Source organism: Lolium perenne, chromosome 5 (genome assembly GCF_019359855.2).
Source record: "Lolium perenne isolate Kyuss_39 chromosome 5, Kyuss_2.0, whole genome shotgun sequence".
In the NCBI taxonomy this organism is placed as follows: Eukaryota; Viridiplantae; Streptophyta; class Magnoliopsida; order Poales; family Poaceae; genus Lolium; species Lolium perenne.
Window position 1 is genome coordinate 243,614,178 of NC_067248.2, and position 9,365 is coordinate 243,623,542.

Sequence of the window (9,365 nt, forward strand, 5' to 3'; positions counted from 1 at the left end):
GGATTTCGATATGGAATCGAGAGAAAACAAGGCGACCTGGACCGGTCTCGGCCACATCTTGTGGATTACTAGATTCTTTTAGGGGATTATTAAATTAGTGTGCTTGGACCACCTCTGTCCGCACGAGCTTAGCGGAAAGTTCACCCGATATAGTCACCGCGCGTGAACGAATATCACCTATTTCTGGAACCAACTTTTTCTTTTTGCAAGTAGACATCGTCGTCGTCGACAGTCATAGTATATTCCTTTTTTCTAGTGCTTGATCAACGGAGAATTGAGTTAGTTCTAGATTAATTTTAGATCTTGAATTTGTATTCTGATTCGTAGATTTTTTTAAACGGAACAAAAAACTTTGCCTCATCTATTAATTATGTGAAAAGTGCTCAATTTTTAGAGAAAACTGTGCGAAAACCTACAACCATATGGTCAAGCCCACACCCACGTCTAGAGGTGTAAATGGTACGGATAATTTCCGCTCTGAATCCACATCGTATTCGTTTTTGAGGATATGGTATGCACTTTTAGAAATTCGCCGGATATAGATGTGGATGCGGATAGTGGTCAAGCAGATAGCCGGTGGATACCGTAGAGGATATGGTATTGATACTTTCAGACGGATACGGATTATCAGCCTTTTTTTGCGGATTATCCGAGCTCCTCAATGAGGATAATCCGAGAATATTTAGATAATATTGTTAGTTTATCGGCTAAAAATATGTATCCTATTAGCATGCAAACAAGTGTGTACATTTAGCTATAGCCTATAATTACAAACATATGTTACATAAAAAAACAAACTTTTAATTTTTATGTGTATATTTGCTTAATAATCCGATTCCGATCCGAGTCCGGTCCAAATTCGCTCCATATCCGTAATCCAATATAACCTGCATCCAATATAAACCGCATCCGAATCCGCATCTGACCATTATCCGGTCTAATCTGAATCCATCACAAAAATATGGTAAAGGATATGGTAATAGAAATATTCGATCCGACCAGATCCGTTTACATCTCCTACCCACATCCACCCACACACCACCGCCATCAAGTTAACTTATGCCAAACAGATGGCTCCACAAGAAGAAGCTGGCAGCTCCGAAACAGAAGATAAGCCCTGGAGAGGAGATGCGCGAGACCCGCGCCAAATAGGATCTTCACCATCGGACAGCCCCTCGACGGTCATCGTACATTGCCGAAGGCAGCTTCGAATTCACATCAAGAGAAGAACAACACGAAGACACTCGGACACGCTCGAACGGAGGTGACTAACACATTCTTACCGCTACCAAATCTTACTATCACCAATGTTGTTGCCTCGCAAGCCTGCAACCGGAACGCCTGAGTCACCTCATCGCCCAACACTCGGGGCCGCCGCCCCGACATACCGCTGCTCCGCCACGCCCTGCGCGGTCAACCGAGACAACCACCTTTCGGGGCAGCCGCACCGACATGGCACCACTTGCTCTCGAGCTGCAATGCCGCACGAACCAGCAACCTGTAACCCAAGCTACTCATAGCAGCCGACCGCAGAGCACAAACATCACACCAATCAACCGGGGCCGCCGCTCGGACATAAATTCCAACCGTCCCCTCTATGACGCATTAAGATGAGCCGACTACCATGCCTCCCTCATGACAAAGGTCGCCACCCAAGCCGTGACAAGATGCATCCATGCAACATATAGTTGCAGCCGCACCGCCTTCCCGGGCCGCCACCTTGACTCTCCACATCCTGATCGAGACCGGCGCCTCGACATCCTCATACCCCATCGACACAACGACACTGGACGACAAACGAACCACCGCTGCCCAACAAGGTCATGCTCTCCAAGACGACGCCTCCAAGGAGGAAGCGACGGAGACCGACGCCATCGCCCGCTCTAGCCAAGGCTAGAACTTGGGTTTTCACCCGGAGAGGCGCGGAACCTTCATGGCAAGAGAGGCAGGAGCCCCACGACGATGCCTCCAAAGAAGGGCACGGTGTCCTAGGACATCATCAACGCCAGCACCGACCCAAGTCGGAGCTGGGTTTTCACTCAAAGATACATATCTCAATACTAGTATAGTCTGAGCTTCACATGCCACCAGCAGGTCCAAGCCGCTAGTGCCACACCTCACCGTCCGCCGCCAGTGTTGCACCTCGCCGGCCACCACCTTGCCAACCACATCCTACACCAGCATATGGCTAGCCCGTGCTGCAGGGCCAGATTGAGCCCTCCAATTCCCAGATCGAGCATACACCATGCTATCTACCACCGTCCCCACGGTGGAGCTAGAGCCCCCACAGAAACCTAGCACCAGATCGGGCCGAAGGGGAACCGGATCCTTGCCGAGGCCACCTCCTCGCGCCGCCGCATCAGCCACCAAACCTACAAACGCCGCACACCGCCGCGTGGCAGAAACCGTGCGCCCCATCCGTGCCACCACGAGTAGCACATGCCAGCGCCGGAGCAGACTACCACGCCGCCCGCACGGCCGCAGCAACATGCCATGGCACCACCAACACCTGCGACCCGCGGCCGCGACCCTGGCCTCCCGATTCTCCCACGCGAGCCACGACGAGAAGACCCATGTCCTACATTTGGGAAGGTCCAGCTATCACCGTGGTGATGGCCGGTGGCAGCAGCAACGAGGATCGGCATGAGGGAGGGGAACGTCTTGGCGGCGCTAGGGTTCGGTCCGAGTCGCCCGGGTCGAGCGAATTGTACATGGCTATCTAATTGCATATTTTTAAAACTTACACATGAATTAATAGTGATTGAGAATTATGATTGTTCTAAATCATTTAGGAATTAGTTGTGTTCTAGTATAGTTACTATTAATTGGTCGATCGATTACAATTAGCTAGCTGCCACTTTTCCAGGCTGCACCATATGTAACCGAGATTCGTGTTGGCCCCTTGTGGTTTTACGACGGCCTTTGGGACATCTCCACCGGTTCGATAAACAGATCGACATGAATAAAGTGCAGATAAAATTTTAGTACAACGGCATGACACAAATAGATAAGCCTATCTGCAACGATCCATTCGCGGGACAAATTTGGGTTGGAGTTGCGTTGCCGCGGTCACGGTTGTGAGCGTGTCACCACACGTGTCCGCCCGTTTCCTCTTGCCCGTCTGGCAGCGGCACATGCCTAATTTGTCTTCTTGTCAGTGTCGTGCTAGCGGGTGCGCAGAGCTTCCAGACACTATCTTTTACCCATTTCAGTATTCCACTCCAAACATATCTAGACGGACACTTTTGATGTCGTAAATGATCGGATCGGTAGAGATGCCCTTACATCGTTTTTCTGGTAAGGGGTGTTGTTGTTAGCTACTTTCAGATAGTAGTATCACGTGCAGGGTTTTTTTCTTCTTTCCTTTCTGTTTTGTTTGAAAGTTTTTAGCATAGGTGCCTGCTCATCTCTTTCTAAAATTATAGACTATTATACTAGCTACTCCCCCCTTCCTAATTATAAGCCATATAGTTTCTGGCATAGAAATTAAAGAATGCAAATTTCAGAAAAATTACACCATGTTTGGAGGGAATTAACCCTAGGCAATTAGTATGAGCTAATAGAAAACTTTGCATAAGATAAGAAAACGTAATCAAATTTCTAAAAGTATTGTCTAGGAATGGAGGGAGTAGTATTTACGTGATCCCTAACATGTAAATCAGGAATTATGGTTTTGAAATCATGTGAACTATATTTTCTTGTGTTTTCATTTAAGTTTTCTAACTAGCAAATTATAATCCATTACAGTAGTAGTACTTATATGTTATGGGACATTTACTTTTGGGGTAAATGATACAGTAACTTTTTGTCCAAAATCGTGTAGCCTAGATTTTCCTTCTATTCTTTGTATGAGTCCCCCCTCTATCTATCACGTTACAGTCCATTACACTCCATTACACTAGTATTTAGATAATTAGAAACATGTAATTTAATTTTGGTCAGTGTATAATCAATGCTGCCCCTTTTTAGTTTAGTATTTGTTTACTGCTAATAAATTGAACCAGTAGCCCGTTTACAAAGCTCGCTAATAATTTCATCTAGGGTTTGGAAGTTTTTTTTCTCTCTGCCGGGCCGTGCTGAGCGTCCCCCGGGGGATCAAATCCCCGATCCCCCGGGTCGGGAGCCGTCCGATAGAAACGGGGCTAATCGTCAGATCTGGGTCAACGGGCTCAGGCGCAAAAAAAGAAAAGAAAAAAAATGATGATCGTCTTCCTCCTCCCTCCTCCCGACCCCTAAGGAACAGAGGTGATCTGGGCAGCGCCCGCGACTCCCACTTGAAGCAACGCCGGCGATGTCGAGGCTCCCGGTAGCATCGCCGCCCCTGCTCGCCTCCACTCACGCAGAGAAACTTCTATCGCCGGTGCCGCCCTTGACCGCAAACGTCATCGACGTTCGTAGCAGCATCGTCCTCAGTCGTAGCATGGTTGTCGCCGGTTCGCACCACTGAGTGACGGCGACCGGCGGCGAGCAGCGGCGCCGGCAAGTGGTTGTAGCAGGGACAGCGGCAGGTTATAGCAGAGCCGCCGGCGAGTTGTAGCAGAGCTGCCGGCAGGTTGTAGCGACGCCGGTGAGTGGTTGTAGCAGGGACATCGACAGGTTGTAGCAGAGCCGGCAGCGGCTTGTAGCAGAGGTGCCGGCAGGTTGTAGCAGAGCTGGCGTCAGGTTGTAGCAGAGCCGTCGGACGGTTGTAGCACCGGCGGCGGCTCGTAGCAGAGGTGCCAGCAGGTTGTAGCCGAGCTGGCGTGAGGTTGTAGCAGAGCCGTCGGACGGTTGTAGCACCGGCGGCGGCTTGTAGCAGAGCTGCCGTCAGATTGTAGCAGAGCTGGCGTTGGGTTCTAGCAGAGACGCCGGCGGGTTGTAGCAGAATCGCCGGCCGATTGTAGCAACATCCAACGGGGTGCGCTGCTAGTAGCAGCGGGGGTGCCTCGACGGACGTGTAGCGTAGCGGGCCTCCGGTATGGGCTTGCCGGCGTCGATCTAGACCTCAAGGAGGCGGATCTCGTCGTCCTCCTTGCTACGACCCTGCTTGGCCACGAGGCGGCGGACGGAGCTGCGGCCGGCGCATGGCTCCGTCTGGGAGCGGCGGAAATCTCGCGCGTGGAGGAGGGCGTCGAGCAGCGGGGTGGTTCAGTAGCAGCGCGGCCGCCGGCGCTACGCGAGCAGAGAGGAGGTCTGAGAGGGGAGGCGCGTCGAAGGGGACGAGAACTGGGAGCCGTTTTCCACGCAGAAGCCGCGGACGAGCGCTGGGCAGAACGATAAGGTGGGCCCCCCTTGTTGTCTCTCCACGTACGTGGACACGCGGCAGGAAAAGAAAGCGGGGATCAAAACGCCGTTCCTCCGGGGAACGTCAGCGTTTCCCTTTTTGTAATTGGGATAAATTAACTTACAACAATTTGAAAATCATTGGACCCAATAGCCACTCCCATTATTTGTTGCCCCGACAGTGACGTCAGTAGGTCCGTATTTCTCTTGTTCCTTTTTCTGTCTTTTTAGTGCTCTTGCTCGCATGTACTCTCTCTGTTGACATAAGGGTATTGTTTCACAGTTTGATTATGCTGCCGGCAACAGCTTCGATCCGCTCCAGTCCCATGGTTTCTCGTCGATGTCATCAGTAACTCCAGAGCGCGCCTTCCGGTCCTCCGTAATCGTAATCACCGTTCTCCCAGAACGCCTCCGTGCCTGCCGGCGACGGCGGAGCCAGGAGGAGGCCCTCCGCAAGGTCAGCGTAGTACGTGCCCAGGCCCATTTCGCCGGACATGTCCAGCTCGAACATGTCGCTGCCCAGTGCAGCCGGAACCTGAAACATTCCATCGGCCGTAGCTCCGGACGACGTCGTCGACGAGCCGGCATTGCCCGCGGAAGACGGCGCTGACGCGCTGGAGGTGTCCTTCACGACGGTGCCAGCGGAAGCGGTTGGGGTGCCGTTCGCGGCATTCCTGCGCTGGAAATCCGCGACGGCGGCAAGGGCCGCGCGCCGGACATCGGCGAACTCGAACACCGCGGACGGCACGGCGAGCAGCGAGGCGGAGTCGGCGAAGTTGAGGCACGATGCGGCGGAGCTGCCGCGCATCGCGAGCATGGCGGCGTCGTGCGCGCGCGCGCGCCGCGGACTCAGCGGTGATGTGCGTACCGAGCCAGAGCCGCTCGCCGCGCCTGCCGGGGACGCGCACCTCGCACACCCACCGACCGGCGCTGCCGCGGCGCCGCACGCCGCGGTACACCGGGTGCCGCGTCTCCTTAAACTTGGTGCGCCCCGCCGGGCGCTTCGGCGGCGGTGACCACGGCGCCGTCGCGTGCTCGTGTGAGGACGTCGACGACGAAGGGGTGCTGATCCAGTTGTCGTGGCCCGCGTCCATTGCCGGTCGTAGATCGCTTGGTGCAGGTACGAGCTCGAGTATGGAGTGCGTTAGCTTGCTTAGCTTGAGCTTGAGCTTCAGGTGTTCGATGAGTAACTCAGTGGCCTGCGTGGAGTGTGCCTACTTATAGTTTTGCGTGACGCGTCAGCGACGAGGGTACAGCTGGTCGCCACGCAAGCTGTGGGGACTAAAGCGTCCATTCCTGGAGCGCTCTGGGGTTGACGCGTGGTGGGTGGCTCTTCTGGGTAGACAAGTTTGGGATTCGCAGCGTTATTTCTGAGTAACAGCTATTATTGGGCTCCACTTGCTCGGCCCATGGAGGCCCGAAGAGACAGTTTATCTATACCTAATAATAAAGGAGCTAAGGTTTCTGCCAAAAAGTTTCGTCAACGCTTTTTTTGGGACCGTTTTGCCCTCCCACCAAATCGCATAATACATTAAAGTGCCACAATACCGTTTCGTTCTATTTCTTTTTACCTCCCCTTCCGGTTAAGTGTGTTTCCGTCCGATCGTACCTCTCCGCGAGCAGCGCCTCGCCTGATTCTGTTTCGCGAGTCCTTTTTTGTTTCTGGCAGTATAGTCCTTCTCCATCACGAGTCGTGCGTATGTGAAAATCCACCGCCTATGTATAAGGAAGTAGTGCCAAGTTAGGAGTTGTAATCTATCTTGTACGGCAAGATGTAACTGGATATAAATATAGCAGAAGGCCGCCGGGATAGACGTGCGATAAGCTATGATCAAGATCGAAGGTGAAGCAACACGTCGAACCGTGCGTTAGGGCCAACGCCATGGGCAACCTTTCAGCGCGACTACTTCTGAATTCGGGGATCAGTTGGGATCCGCGACAAAAAAAAAATCGGGAGAATTGATGGACAAGACGATGAGGATCGAGTATGATAGTGGATGAAAACTGAAGGGTGGCTGTCTCTTGCAGCATGCGTTTGCAGGAGTAGCACAAGTGAGCTAAAGCTTCATATCGAAATTAAGTTTACTTAATTTGAATACAATATTTTTATAAAGAAATAAAAGTGGTGCGCCTCTCACTTTCCGTGAAGAATTTGAAATTGGTCCGAGATTGCCAGTTAGCTTGATAGATGCTATTGAAGAAATCAAGTAAAATAATGCTAAAAACATAGCCTGAATACTAGAAGAAACTACTCGAATAGTGCTATGCTCAAGTTCAAATGGTATAACGGTAATTTGTAGTGTGGAAGATACAGAATCCAGAATTTGAAATTAGTTTTAAGTTTATCTTCCTTTTCTCTTCTTTGGAAGGTCTGTATGTATATTTTATTTATCCGAACCAATTTCTTGACGGTGCTATATATGACGTCACAAATGAGTAGGTCATTTTATGTATACATGCCAACATCAAAAAGATCATCATCTCGTGAATATAGGTGGATAATAACCGTAGTAATGCATGGGACCAACCAACATCTTTAAGAAGGAATGGACGACAACAACACTATCGGGCCTTTTTTTCCAAAGGAATCAAGGATTTGGGCTGGGCAACGAACCAGTCGTGCGATATTCTTACGTTTGCTCCGTAGCGAAGCACGGGTTTTGTCCTAGTCTATACCTAATAATAAAGGAGTTAAGGTTTCTGCCAAAAGTTTCGTCCAACTATTTATTTTCCGATTTTACCCTCCCACCAAAATACATAATACAACAAATGCCATGCTACCAGGTCGTTTTTCTTTTCTTTTTGGCTCCTCTCCTTTCCCAGCCAAATCAGGAGAGCGGAGAACAGCTGCCGGCGGCTAGGAGATCAGGGCAAGGCGTGGGCCGGCGGGGATGCGCGCATCGAGGAGGGAAGACATGCGGAGCTGGTGCTCGAGGAGGGTCTCGTTGGCCGAGGGGCCACAACCACCGATTCCCTCGATGCGTTCTCTCCATCCACCGGGAGCCGCTCGTGACGGCGGCAGGCGACGAAGATGTGGCAGGTAGCGCTAGCAGCAACTAGGCGGCCGCGGTAGGTGTACTACGCTAGCAGGCGCCGGCTCTGTGGGCTTTGACGGAGAGCCGCTCGTGGTGTCAGCCGGCAACGAAGGTGTGGCAGGTAGCGCTAGCAGCAACTGGGCGGCCGCAGCTGGTGTACGCTGCAGCCTGCAGGTGAAGGAATTGTGCGCGGTGTAGTGACGGTGAAGGCGATTTACACAAAAATAACCCTTTTATGAAACTATAGCACAGACTGACCCTCCGGGTAAACTATTTCACTCATCTAACCCTTTTTTGTGGCGCCTATGCGAGCGGCGTCACACTTCACTGTGTGGCGCCCATGCGATGGGCGCCACACATCTTGCCTGCATGGCGTGCATGCGCGTGCGTGGCGTACAACTGCCAACGTGGAAGCATGTGTGGCGCCCATGGCAAAGGCGCCACACTACTCTTTATAAATAAACGTTGTCTAGAGTTGACAGAACATAGTGGTAGCTCAGCTGGTTGAAGCCTTTGGTGCAAGTCTGTAGGTCTTGAGTTCAAACCGCCAAAACTACTTGATTTTATTTTTACTTTTTAAAATTGTGCTAGACATTGTACTATGTTCTAAAATATAGAAACCAAAGTAGGAGTCCAAAATGAAACATACTCTTCTAGCTAGCCAGAACGGCAACCAGTACAGCTTTGATCGTGTGTGTGTTCCAGGTCATCTAAAGCAGATCGGATCAATGAGTCGTCTCGACGAAACTATAGTCCATCGTTCGCGGCGAGCACGGCAGTGGCCACCAGACCAGCAGATCACCACGAGCACGGTTGTGCCAGCTTCGATCGGCGACAATCCCAGCCAGCGCCACCTCCAGCAGCCCCTCGCCTCCTCCTCCCGTTGGTCCATAAAAACTTGAAAACATGGAGTACAACAAGATAGCCATGAGCCAGGTTGAAGAACATGTCCCCGTTGCCTACTTTTGGGTCTTTACGAGCATAGGAAGCGATGACGGTGGCATCCACATGAGGCAGTCGAGGTTGACAACCGGTGGCGTGACCTCGCCATCTTCAATGGCAGCCTCA

The 9,365-nt window shown here is 51.6% G+C and overlaps 1 pseudogene; it reads right to left on the reverse strand.

The window, feature by feature from the left end:
* Positions 1 to 5,403: 5,403 nt before the first annotated feature.
* On the reverse strand, positions 5,404 to 6,432 carry LOC127302494 (dehydration-responsive element-binding protein 1H-like; annotated as a pseudogene).
* Between the last annotated feature and the right edge of the window lie 2,933 nt (positions 6,433 to 9,365).